General features: G+C 45.0%; 1 protein-coding gene and 1 long non-coding RNA gene across 7 annotated transcripts in view; one reads left to right on the plus strand and one right to left on the minus strand.

The window, feature by feature from the left end:
• Positions 1–351, plus strand: part of LOC120375460 — a 37,126-nt gene extending 36,775 nt beyond the window's left edge. The window contains exon 4 of one of the 2 annotated variants that reach the window (XR_005586559.1): positions 94–351. This is a non-coding gene — a long non-coding RNA (uncharacterized LOC120375460). The remainder of the gene's footprint in view (positions 1–93) is intronic. The other variant, XR_005586558.1, reaches the window with a different exon arrangement.
• The window catches only part of LOC120375456 (CXADR like membrane protein), an 81,363-nt gene that overhangs the window by 29,592 nt on the left and 29,818 nt on the right, over positions 1–21,953 (minus strand). The gene's annotated exons all lie outside the window — the stretch shown is intronic.

Consider the following 21,953-nt stretch of genomic DNA (forward strand, 5'->3'; position numbering starts at 1 on the left):
ACCTTCCCCTCATTGTATTGAAGGGGGCTGACCACAACATAGGCTTCAACTTAAATAAAAGTGTCACTGAACTTTTCCCTTGTCCTCATCCAGACCCTGGGAAGCCCCTACGGCAACATGACCAACCAACTCCCTCACATCATAAGCTGTTTGCATCAAGAGTGGCTTCAGCTACTGGCACAAGTGGGAGGTATGAGAAAATGATGTGACTGTGCAAGGGAGAACACTGCTCTAGTAGATGTGGGATTCTCCCCATTCTAAAACAGAGAGAAGAATGATGATCATTATTAATTAGGCTCTGTGTGATGAATTATTGTACACATTTGTATTTATTATCCTGCTTTTTGCATCTGCTGGATTTAAAATTGAACATTGAACTCGTATTTAATCTGCACTTTCTCTGACATATCCTAAACCCACTACTGGTTGCTCTAAGTACCCTGGTCATTGGGTCCAGCTGAACAGTACTTGGTGCAGCACCTAAGAATTTTGGGAGAAATGTCTTTATACTTTACCTTTACGTTGTTCCTCTGCTCTTGGGGACAGCTCACTGGCAACACTTCTAGCACCCTAGCAACTCACATTCACTGGAACTCCCAGGGAATGTCCTGAGCAAGGAGATAACAGAGCAAGTGCCTCCATGGAGATTCAGATCCCTGTGGATTCATCATTCATGTGGTTTAGAGGCAGATCTGTAACCTGTTCAGAGGGGGAGGGACCAACCCTGCAGAATAGTCAGAGAGAAACTTTGTGAGGGGGAGCCTCAGAGCGTTCTCCTGATTAGCCCCTGCTTGCAGGGCGGGATCTGGCCCTAAAGAAGAGCTTCATGGACCAGTGAAGAGGAACGGTTTGTAGCAGCAAGTTCAACTCCTCTCTAATCTACTCTTGGAATGGTTTGCATTCTCTTAGCTATAAGACTTGCATGCATTATGCATTATCCCTCGGTTCAGTAATGTAGGAGATAGACACCCATCTCTTCACAGATAGGAGGTCACAGGACCTTCACAGGAGGTCAAACAAGATGCTCACAGTGGACCCTTCCGGCCTTCTAATCTATGAATCAGGGGTCTCAAAGTCCCAGCCCGTGGGCCATCTGCGGCCCGAGAACCTCCACACTGAGGCCCACGGAGGAGAGACGCATGCAACCATGCTGCTGGCAATGTCTGCTGCAGGCACCACCCCCCACAGCTCCCATTGGCTGGGGGAGAGGGACAGAGATACCATCACTATTCGCTGGGCAGAGTCAGCCATGGCGGCAGCGTCACTTTTTTCCATAATGAATATAAACAAGTCAAAGTACCGAACACAACTATCTGATGCACACCTTGCTGCAATCCTGAAGCTTTCAACTGCTCAGTCACTGAGGCCAAACATCAACAAACTGACAGAACTGAAGCGTTGCCAGGTTTCTGGCAAACACTAAAAACTCTCTGGCAGGCGAAGAATTGTATAAAGTTGTATGACAGTTTTATTATTTCTAAGAAATTCGAAATAAAAAATACAATATAAACATTTTCTTTTCTGAACACCATCTTCAGTGACATTGTTGGCCCGCTGGGAGGATTTGAGGACTGGCACTGGCCTGAAGGTAAATTGAGTTTGAGACCCCTACTATGAATGAAAGACTTCTGGATCTGGCCCAAAGGATGGATTTTCGGCAAGTCTGTGCCACACTTTCCCCAGCTGTAAAGCAGATGATAATACTTACCTGTGTTAAGGGATGAGGGCATAAGGCTTAAATAATGAACGGTTGGCAAGAGCTCGGAGACCTTTGGGTGAAAAGTGTTATTAACCACACAGAAAAACATCTTTTCTTAAGCAACTTGCATCTGAGCCCTTTCCCTCGGTTCAGTAATGTAGGAGATAGACACCCATCTCTTCACAGAAGGAGCTCTTTGCAACCCTGCACAGCTCCAAACCAAGAAGAGACCATTTTCCAGAGGATACAAGTTTTCAGATATTCCACTGAACAACACCCCTCAAAATGCAGAGACAACCAGCAGACACCCCCCTCGCCCCCAGGCATTAGTCTCTTCGCAGGCGGTGAACCCCTGTCACTCTATATCTCCCTCATCTGTCACTGTGACACTGACCTGGGCTGCACTGGGATTACAGAGCAATGAAAAGCTCTGTTCGAAAATGCATTCCTGAAATCCCCAAGGAGCACAGTTTAAGCTCAGCTCTTATCACATGGGGAGGGAAACATGGGCCTGCAGGGAATAGCTGAAACTCTCCTGCCAGGGTATGACCTGGAGGGTAAGTGAACACAAGGGCTATGTGTTCTGGCCCTGGGTGAATGCAAATAAATCCAAGTGGCTTTCGGATGCGGGAAAACTCCAGGGCCTCAGTATTTGTCTATTTCTTGGTGTGGTTTTGCTTCAAGAAACCAGGGCTCCCAGGGGAGTTAATCTGGGCCAAGTTCACGTTCATGTCTCCCTGCAATACGCCGGGGACTGCAATACACAACGGAACTGAAATACCAAGTAGAGCAAGGGGCAGATTCTATGCTGCACCCTCTCAGAGACACAGCACAGAGGGTGCGACTCAACAGGAGGAGAGGCCGGGGGGCAAAGGTGGCTTTCCATCATCTTTCCATCATCTGGCTTCTGGGCTGCTGTGGAGGTCAAAACAGGCTCTTGCATAAGTTACTGTAGCCTCTGGGGGCTGCTCTCACTTACAGCAGGCTCCCCAGGGCTGCCTCTGGGCTTTGCTACAGCCCAGAATACCGGCAGCACCCAGCAGGATGAGCATGCTGTCTCCGATCTATGATCTGTTCCCTGCCCGGGCATGCCCCCTTTGCTGGGACTGCTTACATTGACCCTATGCTGTTCCTGAATCAAGAGAATTCTCCTCCAACCCTCTGTGGCTCCTTGCCAGCCCCAACAGAGCAGCATATAAGTGATGAGGTCCAGAATTGGTCCCATAGTGTCATTTTGTCTCCATCGATGGCTCTTTCTCATTGCAAAACAATGTCTTGCGGTAGGTCATACAGTGAGTCAGGGACAGAGCTGAGACTAGAACACCAACTTCTTGATTTCCACTCCCTTTAACCCCCCAGCACGTCTCTCATCTTTCTTCACAGCAGTAACATCTGGCAAGAGGTTCTGCATGTCTCCTATCACTGAGACATTCCTTCACCTGGTACAGTTACTTTCCTTGAGACTACCAGGGTCCCACAGCTTGATTCTCGAGGCTCAGCTGCAGTGACATGAAAAATGCACACTCAGCTTCCAGACAGGGAGACTCTTTTAAGTGATTGGGTCCATTGTAATGTCTGGCAGCCATCTGTCAGATACATTTACACTAAAGTAAACCCCAGCTATTCCAGCATGTGTGGTCTAGTGAAGAGCTGAGCAAATAATTTATCTGATGAATTTAACCTCTTTTGCTGCTGACTGAATATCTGTGAGCAGGTCACTGTTTCCTCCAATTCATTCATTATTCTAAACAGCTTTTGAATTTTTTACTGTGTGTCATTATGAAAAATCCAAAAAAAAAGCTTGGTTTTGATTGGTCAGATGAATCATCTGGTGTTGTTTCCTGATTGGATGAGCTAGCAAGCAAACATGCATGTGCATTTAAAATTAATTTGCCACCCATATTCACGTAGGTAACATTGAAATTCACTTTCAAGGTGCCAGAAAAAAACCTCAGTGTCTGGAATGTTCATAGGAAGTGACGCAAATGGGGCAGTAGCCCGCTCACAGCAAATTTCATTTAAAATAAAACAAATTATTTGCAGAACATTTTTGTCTTATTCAACATCTCTCTAGGAAGATGGAGCATAGGTTTAGGCGTTGGAACTCTTTTTGGTTAGATTTTTTGCTCTGCCACATACACTATGTGATGTTGCAGTCATTTAGGCCCATACGTTTAGAGAAGTGGCCACTAGAGTTGGTCATTATTGTTGAAATTTTCAGTGGAAAACGATGACTTCCTATGGAAACCAAAAAATGTTTTGGTCCAAAATTGCCAAAACCTAAAACATTTTTGTCTGAAAACCAAAAGAAACTTGTTTTTTCAGTTTTGTTTTCTGATGAAAAATTGAATATTTTCAAAGGAAGCAGACATTTTTCTGCAAAGGTTTTTGTTTAGTTGAAAAAATAATTTTTAGTCAAAACAAGGTTGGATAGAAATTTTTCCGAACAGCCCTAGCACACACTAATTTTGACTGTCTAAATTGAGACACCTTGGGCTTTTTTCCCCCGGAGATCCTATGCACTCACATCTTCTCCATTGATTGCAGTCTGAGGGCTTGTCTACACTGGCACTTTACAGCGCTGCAACTTTCTCGCTCAGGGGTGTGAAAAAACAACCCCCGAGCACAGCAAGTTTCAGCGCTGTAAAGCACCAGTGTAAACAGTGCCCCAGCACTGGGAGTGCGCCCTTGTGGAGGTGTTTTTTTAGAGCACTGGGAGAGCTCTCTCCCAGCACTCTGCCGTGACTACACAAGCCATGTTAAAGCGCTACCGCAGCAGTGCTTTTGCATTGCCAGTGTAGACCAGCCCTGAGTTGTGGGTACTCAGCACTGCTGGACACCAGGACCTAGGTGTTTCAAATTAAGGAGCCAAACTCTGGACTTTAACTGCTCCGTGCCTCAGTTTACCCACCCATAAAATGTGGATAATCAGACATTATCTACTCCATGGGTGTTGGGAGGTGCTTTGGGATCTCTGAATAAGCAGCACCAGAGAAGTGTAAACCAGGAGAAAGTTTATTTGTATTGAGCTTCATTTTGAAAACTTTAAAATGTTAATAGAAAATAAAGTTTTTCTGCCCTATTTATTCTTCTCGTCATTGGCCTAGCCTAGGGATTTAAGGAAGCAACATCTGTGCAGTGGCATCCAACCAACTAGAGTCTCATGTTGCATAAGGAAAAGGAACAACCACTCAACTGCTTGCTCAGCTCAAGCTGTCTTAAAATTACCCTCCCCCATACAGTGCCTCTGCTGTAAAACTTGTACATGTTGCACCATTTAAAAGAGAAAAACGTGGCACTTCCCTAGATCCTTCCATTCTGAGGTCTCAATATGCTTTTTACAGCCATTAGTTAAATGAGCTTCACAACCTCCTGATGAAGCTGGTTAAGTATCATTATTTCCAGTTTGCAGAGGGTGGGGCCAAATGCATCCATAGTTTAACTCCTGTGTGCCCTTAAACTCAGGATGAACAAGGCCCAGAGACATGGTGGGACTTGCCCACAGTCACAGTGAGTCAATATTAGAGCTGGGAATAGAACACAAAAGTCCTGGGGTCTAGTTCTCTCTCTGCAAAATACATTGACTTCAGTGGGAGTTCCTGGTCGCCTGCAAAAGCAGAAGAGAGTGGTCATCCCTGTGCTATAACCGCTAGACAAAGCTTCCTCTAACCAGCTGAAATAACCATGCAGGGTGGTCTCTGGGCTTGGCTGTGAAAATGCAGTTACATCAGCATGGCTTCCAGAGAGGCCGAGGGAACGTCTAAAGCAAATAATTGTCCAGTGCTGGGGAACAGGCCACTGTGAAAGGCCATGTGCCCATTGTGCCGGCTCTTCCAATAAACAAGAGATGCACCCCACACAGCCCATGCTACCCACAGTAAGAGAAACAGCGCAGCTCAGCATGGTGCTTCTTCATGTGGTTTGCAAACAGGCCAGGAAGGGGAGCCAGCCTGGAGCAGAGGCTGTGAGAAGGTGGCTGGCTTCTTGCCCAATGCATCATTTCGTTTTTTCTGAGGCCACACGGAACCTCGTATTGCCAAAAAAGGAAGTGGGGAAATGTTACATGCAAAACCAGAAAATGCTGCCTCTCTCCTCCTCCCCTTTCAGAGGCAGCATCTCCTCAGGGCTGGCTCCAATCTAGGAGGAGCCAGCTGCCATCATTCCCACCTGGCTCTCGTTCTGCAAAGGAAACAGCATGCATGGTGGCCTGCCAAAAGCCGCTCCTGACATTCCCTGTACTCCTAGCTGCTGTTAAATGACTTGGCTCTGAAGTGCAGGTGTCACGTTGTGCTCTGTCCCCTCCAGCTCTTAGAGAAGCTCCGGGCCCTTTGATGGAAATGGTGCCAGTTTCTTTTGCACTCTGTGCTCTTGCGGTATTAACAGCCCAGGATGTGATGTCCCTGGCTCAACCTTGCACAATTGTTACGAAAGCTAAGCAGCCCGGATATACACTCTGCTTACGGCCGACCTTACCAGGATGATGAGGACAACAACACACTAATATTTTTCCTAGCCTGTCAAAATAGGGAAGAAAGCTACTCCCACAGAAAGAGAAGAATTTTGCACGGCTGCTTCTGCACACAACAGGCAGAGCACAGGTAGTGGCATGGCAAACTCACCTATGCTGCCTCCCATCAGCCCTGTCCTGCAAGAACTCTCTCTAGGTGTCTCTATGATCCATTTAATCTATCCTTGCTGAGACCAATCAGTCCCACCTGAAATGATGGTTTTGCAATGCAGACGCCACTCCACCTGGAACTGGACTGAGATCAGCACGCCCATTTCAACAACGCCAAAGAGCTGTTAGATAGGAACCAGCTTTCATCTTTAATGACATGAGGCCAGGTTATTAGTGGGTATAAATCAGTGTAGCTCCATTGACCAAGCTATGTTAATAGACGCTCACTGAACATCTCCCTCTTGGTCTGGAGCCAGAATGGCTACCTGAGGGTAGGTCCCCTATACTAAAACATCCAGTTTCAACAGAACCTCTGAAAACTTTCAGCGTTGCTCCCAATTTAGCTCCATGCTTCCCATTAAAGTCAGTGGAAGTGATTAGAGTTTATGGAGCCTTAATTAGCGTATCACAGGCACCGCTTGGCAGTGTGTTTTGAAGAGTCAGGTGCTTCAGTAAGGGTGTTCCACTCACATAAAGCAGTGTGGGAGGTGCGTTTGTTTCCCAAAACCCTGGCAAACCAGGCAGCAATAAAGAAGTTAACATTATTTGGCACCTGTCTTATACATAGTTTAGCTGAGGATTTCAAGGCTCTTTACAGGCACCATTTAATTAAATCTCAAAACTGCGATAATGATGATATTTTACAAGTACATTAAAAATATACTTGTCCTCAGCCTCTGTGTGAGCTAGTATTCTTATTTACAGATAGGGAGACTTGAGAAGTTAGGTGACATGCTCAGAGTTATGTAGTCAATCAGCGACAGAGCCAAGAATAAAAGTCAGGAATCCTGACTCCCATTTCCTTTGTCTGAACCTTCTGAAAGCAATCCTCCATGCAAATCAATAGGAGTGGCTAAATCCTATGGAACTCTTTGAAAATGAAAAGGTAAGTCCCTGGCAGCTCATGAGTAGGAGGGTAGAGCAAACTGATTATTTAACCTTTCTGACTTATGGGACATGTATCTTGTACCCTTTTTTTTCCCGCAGAAGCAATGGGTCGTCCCAGTCAAAGGCATTATGAGAAGAGCCTATGACGTTCCCTCTGAAGCAGTGAGCAGATTCCCCCAACACGTTGCAGGCTAAGGCTATGCCGTGCCGCTAAAAGGTGCACAGTGTAGCCGCTGTTTGTCGGCAGGAAAGTGCTCTCCTGCCAACAAAAAACAACTACCCCCAAGCAAGCAGCGTTCATGTCGTCGGCAGGAGAGTGCTCACACCAGTGCTTGTCAGCGACAAAACATTTGTCTTTCGGGGGGGGGTGTTTTTTAACACCTCTGAAGGACAAAAGTTTTGTATTTCACTGGCCAGTGTAGACAAAGCGTAAATGCACTCAGCAGAGGTAACCCAGCAGTCTAGCCCAAGCCCTGGCTGCAATTCCAAGTGGAAAGGCATCCTACATCCTGAAATAGCGCTCACCCTTCTCCAGCCTCTCCCTACAGATGGTCTTGAGACCGCGGGGGGGGGGGGGGAGGAGGAAGAAGTTACATAACAGAGGCAGAAGAGGGTAGGAATGAATGTTAGAACTTGCTAAAATGTGAACCCTGGAGCCTTGTGGATTCAGTCTCTAACATCCATCAAACATGATTAATTTTAATGTCACAACATTTTAATGTCAATTACTTTTAATGTCACTGCTTCTCATTCACTGATGCAGCCACGTTTCGTAGCTGGTAATAAATTCCCCCCACAGAATTTTTAGGTTAAAAGACAAAAAATAAAAGTGATACATAAACAATGGCCTGATGCCTCTCTGCTGTCCTAAGGCTCCCGACATGGTGAATCTGGCTGTGTTTCAAAGAGCGTTGCTGTGGAGGATTAAAGCACTGTATCTGAGGATATTGCGTTTAGGGTCAGATCACTCCTTAGTGAACTATGTTTCCATGTCTTGTTACTGACTATGGGACTAATTTGTCTGCTGGAACATGTTTTATCTGCTAAATACAGAGCTGTGTCTCAGTGTTAGTAATTATTCTATATATTGTGGTATTGCCCAGGAGACCCAGCCATGGACCAGGACCTCATTGTTCTAGGTGCTGTACAAACAGAACAAAAAAGATTGTCCATGCCCCAAGGCGCTTACAATCTAAGTCTAAGCCGAGAGACAACAGGTGGAGACAGACAGGAGAGCACAAGGAAGAGTTTGGCAAGATTTGTTTTTCTTCATTTTCAAAAACTGCTTCCAAATGGCACAATTAGGATCAGATGCCGTGCCACTGAAGTCAAAGGGAGTTTTGGTACTGTTTTAAATTCAGGGCCGCCCAGAGGATTCAGGGGGCCTGGGGTCTTCGTCGGGCCGCCGAAGACCCCGCACTTGGGTGGTGGGTCCCAGAGCGGAAGGACCCCCCTGCCGCCGAATTGCCGCCGAAGACCCAGAGTGGAAGAAGCTGCGGGGGCCCGGGCCCCATGAGAGTTTTCCAGGGCCTCCAGAGCGAGTGAAGGATCCCGCTCCAGGGGCCCCAAAAAACTCTCGTGGGGGCCCCGCGGGCCCGGGGCAAATTCCCCCCTCCACCCCGCGGGCGGCCCTGTTTAAATTAGAACAGGATCAGAGCTGTACAGCACTTGCAACTGCACAGTGCAATAAATCCATGGTGCCAAGTCTTAGAGCCCGGGTCAATTGGATTGGGCTTGCGGGGCTAGGGCCGCAGGGCCAAAAATACTAGTTTAGACATTCCAGCTCAGGCTGGAGCATGGGCTCAGAAACCCAGCCCAAGTGGGAATGTCTACATTGCTATTTTTAGCCCTGCAGTCCGAACCAAAGTCAGTTGAGCCAGGTTCTAAGACTCGGTGCCCTGAATTTTTTTTTGTAGTGGAGATGTACTGTTAGAGAACTCTATGTAACTATACCCACAGAGTGGGGAGTTAGACTTTTCAATGAATGCAATTGTGCACAATATTTTGCATTCCCAATACTGGACACAAAATTGACGCGTCGCTAAAAATCAAGTTCCTTAGCAGAGCATTAGAGCTCATGCCTAATTTTAAGCAAATGCTTAAGGCCCAATGGCTTCTTCATCACTCTCATTCTTTTTATTAGAAATTTGAAATAAATGTGGCTAGACAACAAGGCAAAATATTAAATAACTGTTGATCAATACAGTTAAGAAGGTATGACCCAATTGGAAGCTTCAGTGCTGGCAGTGAACCAGAATCAGTTGGCTTTAGTACCTGGGTGAGCAATACTAACTAGTAGTGGTGAGATGATTCTCAAATTGCGGGAATTATCAGGTACTGGGCATGTGATTTAGTGTCCACTGGATATTGGAGTATTAGGAGACAGATACAGTAGGAAAAGCAGGTGGGGCACATGTTAGAGGGGGCTGTGAAGGAGCTGACCAGTGAAAGGTTATTGCAAAAATATAAAGAAATCAGGGAGGTGCAAAATCATTTCACATAATTTTGAATCCACCTGAATATTGTGGGTTTGCAAACTAGATTTGAGCTCAAATGTTATTGGGTTTTCATCCCACTTGGCAGAGACTGAAAAGGAGCAGACTGAAAAAGACAATAAAATAAGAAGTGAGAAATGGAGCAAAGAATGGGTAAAATGTATAGTATGGGTAAAATAACCCCAACTATACATACAACATGATGGGGGCTAATTTAGCTACAATGAGTCAGGAAAAAGATCTTGGAGTTATCGTGGATAGTTCTCTGAAGATGTCCACGCAGTGTGCAGAGGCGGTCAAAAAAGCAAACAGGATGTTAGGAATCATTAAAAAGGGGATAGAGAATAAGACTGAGAATATATTATTGCCCTTATATAAATCCATGGTACGCCCACATCTCGAATACTGTGTACAGATGTGGTCTCCTCACCTCAAAAAAGATATTCTAGCACTAGAAAAGGTTCAGAAAAGAGCAACTAAAATGATTAGGGGTTTAGAGAGGGTCCCATATGAGGAAAGATTAAAGAGGCTAGGACTCTTCAGTTTGGAAAAGAGAAGACTAAGGGGGGACATGATAGAGGTATATAAAATCATGAGTGATGTTGAGAAAGTGGATAAGGAAAAGTTATTTACTTATTCCCATAATACAAGAACTAGGGGTCACCAAATGAAATTAATAGGCAGCAGGTTTAAAACAAATAAAAGGAAGTTCTTCTTCACGCAGCACACAGTCAACTTGTGGAACTCCCTACCTGAGGAGGTTGTGAAGGCTAGGACTATAACAATGTTTAAAAGGGGACTGGATAAATTCATGGTGGCTAAGTCCATAAATGGCTATTAGCCAGGATGGGTAAGAATGGTGTCCCTAGCCTCTGTTCGTCAGAGGATGGAGATGGATGGCAGGAGAGAGATCACTTGATCATTGCCTGTTAGGTCCACTCCCTCAGGGGCACCTGGCATTGGCCACTGTCGGTAGACAGATACTGGGCTAGATGGACCTTTGGTCTGACCTGGTACGGCCTTTCCTATGTTCTTATGTTCTTACTGCAAAACAAATACACAGAGAGGGAGGAAAAGGACCAAAGATGGAGAGAGAGGGGAAAAAATCCAATGAAAATATAAATGCAGTATTTTAATGGACTAATTAGTGTGTATGTGCATCACTTCCCTGTACAGAACAGACTATGCTCTCCTGCCTGTCTTAGGTCCTGTAGGGCTAATTGTTAATTGAGAGGTTTCAGAGTAGCAGCCGTGTTAGTCTGTATCCGCAAAAAAACCAGGAGTACTTGTGGCACCTTAAAGACTAACAAATTTATTTAAGCATGAGCTTTCGTGAGCTACAGAGTGTCCTTTAGCTCAAGTAGAGGCCTGTGGCCTTTGGAGCAAGAGGACTTGACTTTTAACGCTGCTGTTGCAATGAGGTTTCTAGTTGCACTGATGTGCAGCATAGCAACAACCGTGAACTTTTAGGCAGCCACAGGTTTGTTAGAGCCTATTATATGTAGGTGTGTATGGCACTTGCTTATGCCAGTCTAAATTGGGAGTGGGGGAAAACCAGGCTCTTCTATCCCTATGGCTTTAGACTGGCCACTCTACAGCCAGAAAATCATGACTATGTTAAAGCAATTGACTCAGTCTAGAAAAATAAAAGTAATGGGTTTAAAGGTTAGGAAAAACCGATTCAGGAACTCCAGCCTAGGGTAACCAGACAGCAAGTGTGAAAAATGGAGACGGGGCTGGGGGGTAATAGGTGCCCATATAAGACGAAGCCCCAAATATCGGAACTGTCCCTATAAAATCGGGACATCTGGTCACCCTACTCCAGCATATTTTGCAAATTTTAAAAATAGTGTGAGAGGCTCACAAAACCTCAAACCCTACGAGATCCCTAAAAAAAAAAGAATAAAAATTGATCATTCAAATTTTTCCAACTCTCATAAAAGGTTTGACACGAGTTATGTCCTTTCTTATTTCCTCTGAACTATAGTGTCCTGAACTCTAACTGTGTTGCACTATCAACTATCATGTGGAAAAGAAAGCAAGAAATTGACAGGAATATGACAGGGACATAATGGATCAAAACAGGAGAACAAGGAGACACTGAAAATTAAATGGCCCTTAAATTTAGAACAAAGTGAACTACTTAGCTTGCACAGTGTGGCTGTGGCCTGTGGAATAGATTGCCAGAGTGGGTCCGGGCCAGTGTAGGTGGAATTTTAAAAGGCCTGGATAATTTTATGAGCAACATTCATAATTATGCAGGCTAAGGCTTAAGCAGATCACTACAGGGATTGGGAAGGAACCATTTACTCCCTCTGCACCAATGTAGAACATTGCTTAGATGACTAGGTGCACTGTGGTAGAAAGAAGAAAGAAGAAAGAAAAATTTGAGAGAAAGGAAAAAAACCCAGACAGAAAAAACAGAGAGAGAAAGAAGAAGAGAGAGAGGCATCAGGAATTAGCCACTGCCGGTTGCAGGGCACCAGACCTGATGAATCCACAGTCTGGAAGGGTAAGATTAGTTTAGTGGTAGAAAAGTCACAAAGGATACATCACTATGTAAATAAACAGAGCAGTTTGCTGACTGCAAACTATGGAGAGACTGTGGCTTTTGTTGCGTTATGTTTTCTTTGCTGCTTGCTTTGCTTTGTTTGCTGGTGATAAGTGAAACAACGATTGTCCTGTGTGAAATTAATTTCTCTTCCTGGCAACACTAATTCTGTATTCCTGCCCCTTTTACATTTCAAATGGACTCGTGCTGTTTCGTTATTGAATATTTATTCATTGGAGGAGCCATCATGAAGCATGGGCAGCTAAATTTAGACCAAATCCTTAGGAAGTGCTGAGCATCTGCATCTCTAGTGGAGGTCAGTGGGATTTAAGAGAGTTCAGCACCTCTCGGCATATGGTCCTGAGTAAGGACTTTGGATATGGCTCATAGAAAACAAGGATGCACACAGGAAAAGGCATATGAAATATTTGCAGATTTTACTATACAAAAGTAAAGCTACACAGTAACAAAAATCAAACATCAGAGCGGTAGCCGTGTTAGTCTGGATCTGTAAAAAGCCACCCACGAAAGCTTGTGCTCCAATACGTCTGTTAGTCTATAAGGTGCCACGGGACTCTTTGTCGCTTTTTAAAAATCAAACTGTTAAGGTCTTAAGGGGAATGAGGAAAGCACAAAAGAGATTGTAACAGGCTGGCAGTGTTTTCCTAGAACACTGGTTTGCAGGTGCTGGTCCTGCTGGGAAAGGGTTAAGTAGGTTCTGCTGACCCATTGAGGCCTGTAGTACATTACCCCACCTGGATATAATGGAGATGGGAGTGGGACTATAGAGAGAAGATCTAGTCTGTGGGCTGAGTGGTCTTGAAGGAGGAACCTTTTTTCTTTTCTTTTTTAAATATATCCAAACCCCAGAAAAAGGGTGAGTCTGGACTCCACACACACAAACACCCACTCAAAGAAGCCATTAGAGATGAGTTGAGTTAAAACACTGAATAACAATCTGTGTTTTTCTATGTGAATTTATTTATCTATCTTAGGTTTGTAAAGAACATCTACCTCCATTTGAGCATTGATTAGTTACTGTACAGCACTATGTACCTCCATAGAACTATGTTTCTGATTCAGTAATGAGCTTAAAATCAGTTAAACCTGTGAATAGTCCCAACATCAGTGTGAGTACTCACACTTAATATTACATATGTGCATAAGTGTCTTGCTGAATCTGGGCCCCAATCAATAAAATAAGGACAACAAATTAAGGTAATAAAATTCATAGATTTTAAGGCAGGAATGGACCATTTTGATCATAGTCTGATCACCGCATCACACAGGCCATAGAATATCACCCAGTGATTCTTGCAGCAAGTCCAATAACTCGTGGTTGAATGAAAGTGTCACTTTTAGTAATTCATCCATTTTTGATGTAGGGATTTCAAGTGATGGAGAATCCACCACCACCCCTGATGAAATGTTTCAATGGTTAATTACCCTCCCTGTTAAATTTTAAAACTTGATTTCCAGTTTGAATTTGTCAATGTTGACCTTCTAGCCATGGGATGTTGTTGTGACTTTGTCTGCTAGATTAAAGACTCTCTGACATTAAAAAGAACAGGAGTACTCTGACACCAGACATCTAATTACCCCAGATGATTTAAAAACTTTTACTGTAGTATTTGAACTTACTTTTCTCACAATGACACAAACCAAGGACAATTGGTTCATGTCTTTGCACATTATACCCTGCTAAATGCCTGTTGCGTCCTACGCTGGTGGCAGGGATTGTCCTGAACTTGCACTCCTTTCGCAAGGGGAGAGCTTTATCATGGACTAGGCCTAGCTGTCAGTTGATATCAAGATCTGAGACTCATTCAAAACTGGGGGGAGTTTATATAACCGGGTGAGCTGTTTTTAATTCTCACCCTCCTTTTAATAAATCAAGTCATTGCACAGCACCTTGCAATCTGGGGAAGTCTCTGTCATGTCTTCCTTGCATCTGTGCAGGCCTGGACACATCCGTGCTTATTAAAAAACATTTACTATAAATGGTAATCAGGTAAACTATAGAGAGCTGCCAAGAGACGTGAGACAGCACATTCTGATGAAGCTTCTATATACATCTGACAGCTAGCATAGCCCAGAGTCGCCCCCCAATCCCAAACAGTTTGCATTCCTTCCCCAAGCTAAACTCCGCTCAGCTGCATTGTTTAGACAAGCCGAAAAGTAGCCGCGCCAGTGGTTTAATGGAGGGACCTTTACTCTGACCCAGACTCTCTTCAGGCACAAGCTCCAAAACAAAACACCATTTACCACACTCGGCTTGTTTATGTGTGTTTTGCCATCATGAGTCAGGCAGAACAAGATGATCACTGGGCTTCAGGGGGATTCAGGAGACCAAACCATCCCAGTGAAACTTGAGGCCACATGAAACTCAACACAAAGTTGAAACCCAGACTAAGTTCCCCCACAGGTTCATCAGCCTTTCTGCCTAACTCCTGCATCCATCTTCTCTAGCACATATATCCGTCCATCCAAAAATCCGGAAGGCTTGCCAAAGTTCAACTCACTTACATACCCAGCCATCTAGTGACACCTTTCTTGTGTGCCCATCACAAAGTATTCAGGTGCTGGTTACAAAACTTGTCTTTCATTGAAATCATGTAAAATTGGCACGTTACATATTGTTATACAGACTCATATGTTGACCCTGTTATGTGCCACATTTGTCCCTTCCATGGTGAGTTTGAAATCACCTCTCTAGTGACCATTGGGGTATTGAGTCCCCCACTCTGTGACATCTCTCCGCACAACATACCCAAAGCTCTTCCACTGTACACCTGAAAGAGATCCCTTAGGTTATGGCTACACTGTGATAAAAGACCCGCTGCGTGGCTAGGGCTGGCCTACGTCAGCTGAATCGGGCTCATGGGTATTGTAGTGCTGACGTTCAGGCTCAGACTCAGCCTGGGCTCTGAGATCCTCCTGTCACACAGAGTCGCAGAGCCCGGGCTCCAGCCCAAGCCCAAAAGCCTACACTGCAATTTTATAGCTCCACACCCCAAGCCTGCATCAGCTGACCCTGGCTCCGTGACCCAGGTTTGTTAATGGCAGTGTGGAGGTACCCTGAGAAATAGGTCCATAATTCTTTGAGCTGAGGAACTCCCAACAATCCCTTCTTGCAAGACTGATTCCTAACCAGATGCAGAGAGAGTTCTGTGTCTGTAATAGGCACTGCGTTAACAGCTCTTCACTCATGGGAAGAGGGTTGGTGATGGTAGGCCACTGGAATTTTAGCAGCATGGGCAAGGCAAGACAAAAGACCCCCACCAGCTCAGAAACACACAAAGGAAATGGACTGTTTGGCTCCAGGATGGCAGATCAAAGATTTTGAGCTTAGCAGGATTCAGAGAGGGATTACACATTTATAGAGCTCAAATTCCAAAATTACACCGGATAGAAATTTTTTTAAAAAAAGAAGGCACAAGACTCCTGCTTCAGGTCATAATGCAACCAGTGACCCCCTGGAGCTGGGAGGAGATATTCCCAATGAAAAAGTCATGATGGGGTTCACCATTCTTTCTTCTGATGGGGTTTATCACATCTTCATCTGGTGCTGACTACTGTCAGAGACAGAATAGTGGACTATCAATCCAATCTGGTCTGGCAATTCCTAACTTCCTATTTCCATGAAACAAACACTTGTTTTAGGACTGCAAGCAGACTGACTTACTGACTAAATTTATTCTAGGAGAGGGGGTGAAATGCTTTTTAATTATGGGCTACTCTTGGCGTTCCAAGCCATTGGTCAGACAGGGCACGAGGCAATCATTGACAGCACTTGTAGAGATGAGTCTAGAGCATGGGTGAATGTGGGTGGTATTGGCCTATGTGCCAGAAAGGCAGGGAGGCTAAAAAGGCATATTTGTCATTTTCTGTTACCAAACATACGATGGATTGTGAAACTCCACATACAGGGCACAATTGTGGAACAGCGCGTGTCTCTGCGTTTCTCACGGCAGTGTTTTTGCTCTTCGTCAGGTCTCATCCAAAGCCCACTGCAGTCAATGGAAAGTATCCCCCCGACTCCTGAGAGCTTTAGGTCAGATATCAGGCCCTTTAACGGCACATGGCTAGAGCTTGCTGAGTAACTGTGCAGCAGCTCTGGCAGTGATGAGAATGAGCCAAGCGGCACCCTCAGTTAGCTGGGTATAATTCCACTGAAATCACCTGGGCTCTGTGTGGCTGCTAGTTACAGCACCGTGGAGAATATAAGTTGTTATATGGAGTCCAGGAGTGTCTAGAGGCCCCTTTGTGCTAAATGCTGTATACAAAGGAAGAGACAGTCCTTGCCCAGAACAGCTTGCAATCTAAGGCCCCAATCCTGCATTGTGTGCATGTGAGCATAGGCCATGGATGACATTAGGGTTCTGGGCAGGTATAGCAATCCACCCATGTGCTGCTCAACCAGGATCAAGGCCTAAAGAGATAAGACAGACAAAGGGTGGGAGAAAAGGAGTATGACTGTCCCTATATTACAGATAGTGAACTAAGACACAGGCGTGACTTGCCCGAAGTCACCCTGGAAATCTATGGCAGAAGCAGCAACTGGACACAGATCTCCCGAGTCCCCAGTCCAGTGCCTTAGACACAAGAGCATCCTTCCTCTTCAACTAGATTAGAAGTCCTGTGTGTGTGTGTTACAGGGAGAGAGGCAGGAAGAAGGCAATCAACAGGACAGTGTGTGTGCAGTTTTCAAACTGGCCCCATTCACTGTCTGTCTCTGTACAGGAAGAGGTTCAGAAGGGTTTATGTATCCACTTAGGATCCATCCGAACCTGCAATGAGATGTGCATAGGCAGATCCCAGAGGCTCACTGGAGTCAATGCAAATCTCTGGGTATCTCAACACTGCACTGTAAACCAGGCTCTGTGGGACCTGAGCTTATGGATTTAACGTTTCCAAGCCTGCACTTGCGTGTCCACATTGTATTGTAAACCTGGGCTTACAGTTGCTGGACCCGGGTCTCACAGACGTGCTAACGCCTCCATACTGCGCTACGCAGCCCTTCAATGCTTGAGCTGTGTCCACACTGCCAAATGACAGGCCTTGGGCTTGAGTTGCAGTGGGACTCAGGCTCTGACCCATCCTCCAGCAGGGTCCTAAGACCTCAGTGCTGAGTCTTTGCTGACCCAAATGAGACTGATTTGTCTATGGATGGAAGTGGTGCGGGGGGGGGGGGGAGGGGAGCCAAAACTCGAGTCAGACCCCAGTCTTAGTGTGCAGTGTAGACATAGCTTATGTGGATACAAGAGTCCCACTGTGAGTTTCTCTTTGTGAGGCTGGAGCCTTATTCTGTGGCCATAGTGCCTGCTGGCAGTATATACTAGTGACATGACTTATGCTCCTACTCTCCTTATTTTCAACTCCATATTTACCCTCCCAGTTTATACCTCCCTTGTGTCTCCAGACCAGCAAGCTGAGCAGTAGAAAAATCACAATGGCTTCATTCATGCTGCAAAAATTATATTCCCTTTGCCTGTAAATTAAAACGCCATCCAGAGAAAAGCACTCTGTAAAAGCTAGGCACTATTATTCTTATTAAAAAATGGTGGGATGGGGGAGAAATCTCTATGAGGCAGAGACAGCAATGGCTCATTGGCACCAGACTGCACTCATATCCAAGTATGACCCTCTTTAGCATCTAAAAACAATACCAAAGTGTGATTATCTGGGCCAGACAATTGGTATCTCTATTTGCCACTTATATCCCACTTTCAGGATCCTGATTGTTTCATAAGACTCACTTGGGACAATTATAGGAGTTGGCATGATTATAAATCTTGCTTGAGATGCCCTGTTTAGTTAGTGATGAAACCAATTCCTTTTCTCATCCGTTCTCTTAACCTGACATGACACCAGGACACTTCTATTTTTCTCTAAGCTAGAAACTGCCAGCTTTTGTGTGGGTTGGTGGGTGGATTGTTGATGCGTTTTTTTCAGGGTTGTTAAATTCAAAACAACATTTTCTTCCTAGAATAAAACATCTGGATTCTGTTTATTCTGCACCAAGGAGTCAAGATTCTGGGATCTGGAGGGTTTTTTTTTCCCTTTAGGAAGGACAGCTGAGTGTACGTTTCTTGCAAAATTTGCAGAAGGGTGAAGTAAACAGCTTTGCAGCTCCTGTAGAATTCATTTTTTTCCTATTAAATAATGAAGCAATACTCAGGCTCCATCAACAGAACACATTATGTGCCTAGTTACTAGGCTGATGGGTGTATTATACATTAGAATGATAGGCAAGAACTGCAAGTTCTTTGGAAAGGACATTAAACAGTAGCAACGCATACAGTACTTTGCATTTATACAGCACTTTTCATCTGAGGGCCTCAAAGTACTTGACAAAGTTGAGTAAATTATTCCCCTTTGACAGATGGAGAAATTGAGGCATAGAGAGAATGAATGACTTGCCCAACATCACATAATCACAAAAGGAGCTAAGAGTGGAGCCCTTGGTTTCTGAGACACACTCCACCTCTCATTCTAATAGCTAGACAATTCTGCCTTCTCTAATATATTATAATGACAATATCTAGCTCTTTTCATCCATGGAGCTACCAATGCTTTAGAAAGGAGGTCAGTATCATTATCCCTGTTTTATAGCATGGGAAACTGAGGTAGAGAGAAAGTGACTTGCCCAGGGTCATCCAGCAAACCAGTGGCAGAGTCAGGACTTGAATACAAGTCTCCTAAATCCCAGGGCAGTGCCCAATCCTCTAAGCCACACTGCCTGCCACCATGCAGCCTAGAGAGACAAGGTGGGTGAAGGGTAGCCTACTAACTTTTATTGGACCAACTTCTCCTGGTAGAAAAGACAAGCTTTCGAGCTACACAGAGCTGTTCTTCAGAGCTGGAAAAGGTAGCCAGTGACACAGACACAACTAAAAACAAGGTGGGACAGACTGTTAAGCATAAGGGGTTAACACACATTGCAAGAAGCCACTTGTAATGAAGCGGGCAGTTAACACCTTTGGGTGTGTATTGTGACTGCAAACAGCATGGAGTTCTGAGACCTGCACTGTTTCTCAAATGCCTCAATTTCTAATGCCTACCTAACAAACTTTGCTTGCATAATTCATTTTACTTGCTTTGTCGATTTATAATGCACATAGTGAGGAACATGAACCATGGCAACTATTTATAATGAATGCAGAAGTAACATTTATCTGCTGCATGGATCCTTCCTGTGTGCACAACAGGAACATTACCAATGGTGTGTGTTTACAAGGCATGTATAATAATTACCTGCTCAATTACAGTGGTTATAACACATGGCTGGTCAGTAAGCATGGCCCATTTCAGGACCACATGAGCCTCCTGCAGCAGAGGAATCATGCATGGGTTTGTTTTTAGTTTCTAATTACAATAGTGAAGGTAGTTTAGACAGGGAGAGAAATTAAGGCCCAATCCGGAGAGGCATTGTCTTCATTTGGACCTGTGACCTCATAGCATTTGCCCCCAGGATCAGGCCCTAATATTATGCGTCTCAGCTCAAGGTATTTTCTCTTTTCCTTTATGTTATCAGTCTGCTTGCCACATCCTTGCTGAAAGGGATTCCTCACTTTAAGCCCCCTCTTGGTCGGTTAGGATGGCCTCTTTCGCTTGAGGATTATAGGCACTGACAGTGCTGACACAGAAGAATAAAACCCAGAGTGATTTAAAGCAATGAGGAGGGCTCGTCCCTCAAGATCAGGAATGTGCAGCTAATAGATTCCTTTCCTCTTATGGCACTGATCCGTTCTGGGCCTGCCCTCGCGGGGGCTTCCAGCAAGTGGGAGTAATTCATGCTCCGCTTGACTGTTTCATTTATTGAGTCTGCACTTTTAAATTATTTATCTAAAAACTCGTTATAGCCATAAATAATAACAGCAGCAATTAGCTCTTATGTAGCATGTCTCCCCCTTGGAGCTCAAAATGCTTTGCAAAGGAGATTCAGGATCATCACGAACATTTTACAAATGGGGCTGGGGCACAGGCAGGTGAAGTGTCTTGATCGATGTCCGCGAGAATACAGCTGGGAATGCAAGCCAAGCCTCCTGCCCCTCAGTCCAGGGTGCTACCCACTGGGTTATTCTGCCTTCCTTAGGGAGGGACTATATTAAATGCAGTGTGGCCTAGTGGATGGAGGAGCAGACCAGACTGCAGGAAACCCTGGCTCAATTCCTGCTACTGGCATGTTGGGTGACCTAGGGCAAATCACTTCTCGCCCTGTACCTCAGTTTCCACATTTGAAAAATGGACATAATGATAGTGAACTCTTTTGTAAAGCACTTTGGGTATGTCTACACGGCAGTAAAAACATCTGCAGCTGACCTGGGTCAGTTGGACTACAGGGCTATAAAATTGCAGTGTTGATGTCTGGGCTCAGACTGGAGCCTGGGATTTGGGCCCCACCCTCCTCATAGGGTCCCCCAGCCTGGATGGTGACAATACAGTTCTATAGTCCTGCTGCAGATGTTTTATTGCAGCGTAGACATCCCCGTTTAGATCCAAAGCTCTATATAAAAGCTAGGCGTTATTATTATTAATGCAATATAAATATTACATCATAATAATCAACATCTTCAGCTTCTCTCAGAAGCAAACTGGAAGCCAGCGTAGACTGTGGAACACTATTGTCAAGTGGTGAGTCACTGCATACTGTGCTAGTTCGGCACTTTTCAAGTAGAGCGCATTGTTGGGAGATTGCAAAAGCACAGATTGTTGCAAAGAGGTTCACATGAAAGAGGAACAAGCAGAGCCTCAGGGCCAGTGGCAGGTGAAATGAGCCACCAAAATCTCCTAAGATCCAAGGGGTCTGGTTTTCAGAAGTACTCAGCACCAGCCACTCCAGCTGAAGTCAATGGGAGCTGCCAGCACTCAACATCTCTGAAAAATCAGGTCCAGAGCAGTAATGGATCCAACTTGACCCGCAGAGTGTAAACCATATGGGTGAAACACTCATGTACAGCTCCAAGAGAAGTTACAGTTGCAGGCCTGTACCATTCTTTGAGATGTTAACCCCCTTTCTTAGCATCACTTCCAGGGAGTGAAGTTCTAGAATAGCCTTCCAAGGGGAGCAGTGGAGGCAAAAGACATATCTGGCTTTAAGACTAAGCTCGATAAGTTTATGGAAGGGATGGTATGATGGGATAGCCTAATTTTGGCAATTAATGGATCTTTGACGATTAGCGATAAATATGCCCAATGGCCTGTGATGGGATGTTGGGTGGGATCTGAGTTACTACAGAGAATTCTTTCCATGTCTAGTTGGCAGCCGGTATCAAGTGGAGTGCCCCAGGGGTCGGTGCTGGGGCCGGTTTTGTTCAATATCTTCAGTGGTTGATACGCTGGAGGGTAGGGATAGGATACAGAGGGACCTAGACACATTAGAGGATTGGGCCAAAAGAAATATGATGAGGTTCAACAAGGACAAGTGCAGAGTCCAGCACTTAGGATGGAAGAATCCCATGCACTGCTACAGACTAGGGTCCGAATGGCTGGGCAGCAGTTCTGCAGAAAAGGACCTAGGGGTTACGGTCTACGAAAAGTTGAATATGAGTCAACAGTGTGCCCTTGTTGCCAAGAAGGCTAATGGCATTTTGGGTTGTATAAGTAGGGGCATTTCCAGCAGATCGAGGGATGTGATCA

Source organism: Mauremys reevesii, linkage group 12, assembly GCF_016161935.1.
Source record: "Mauremys reevesii isolate NIE-2019 linkage group 12, ASM1616193v1, whole genome shotgun sequence".
Lineage (NCBI taxonomy): Eukaryota > Metazoa > Chordata > Testudines > Geoemydidae > Mauremys > Mauremys reevesii.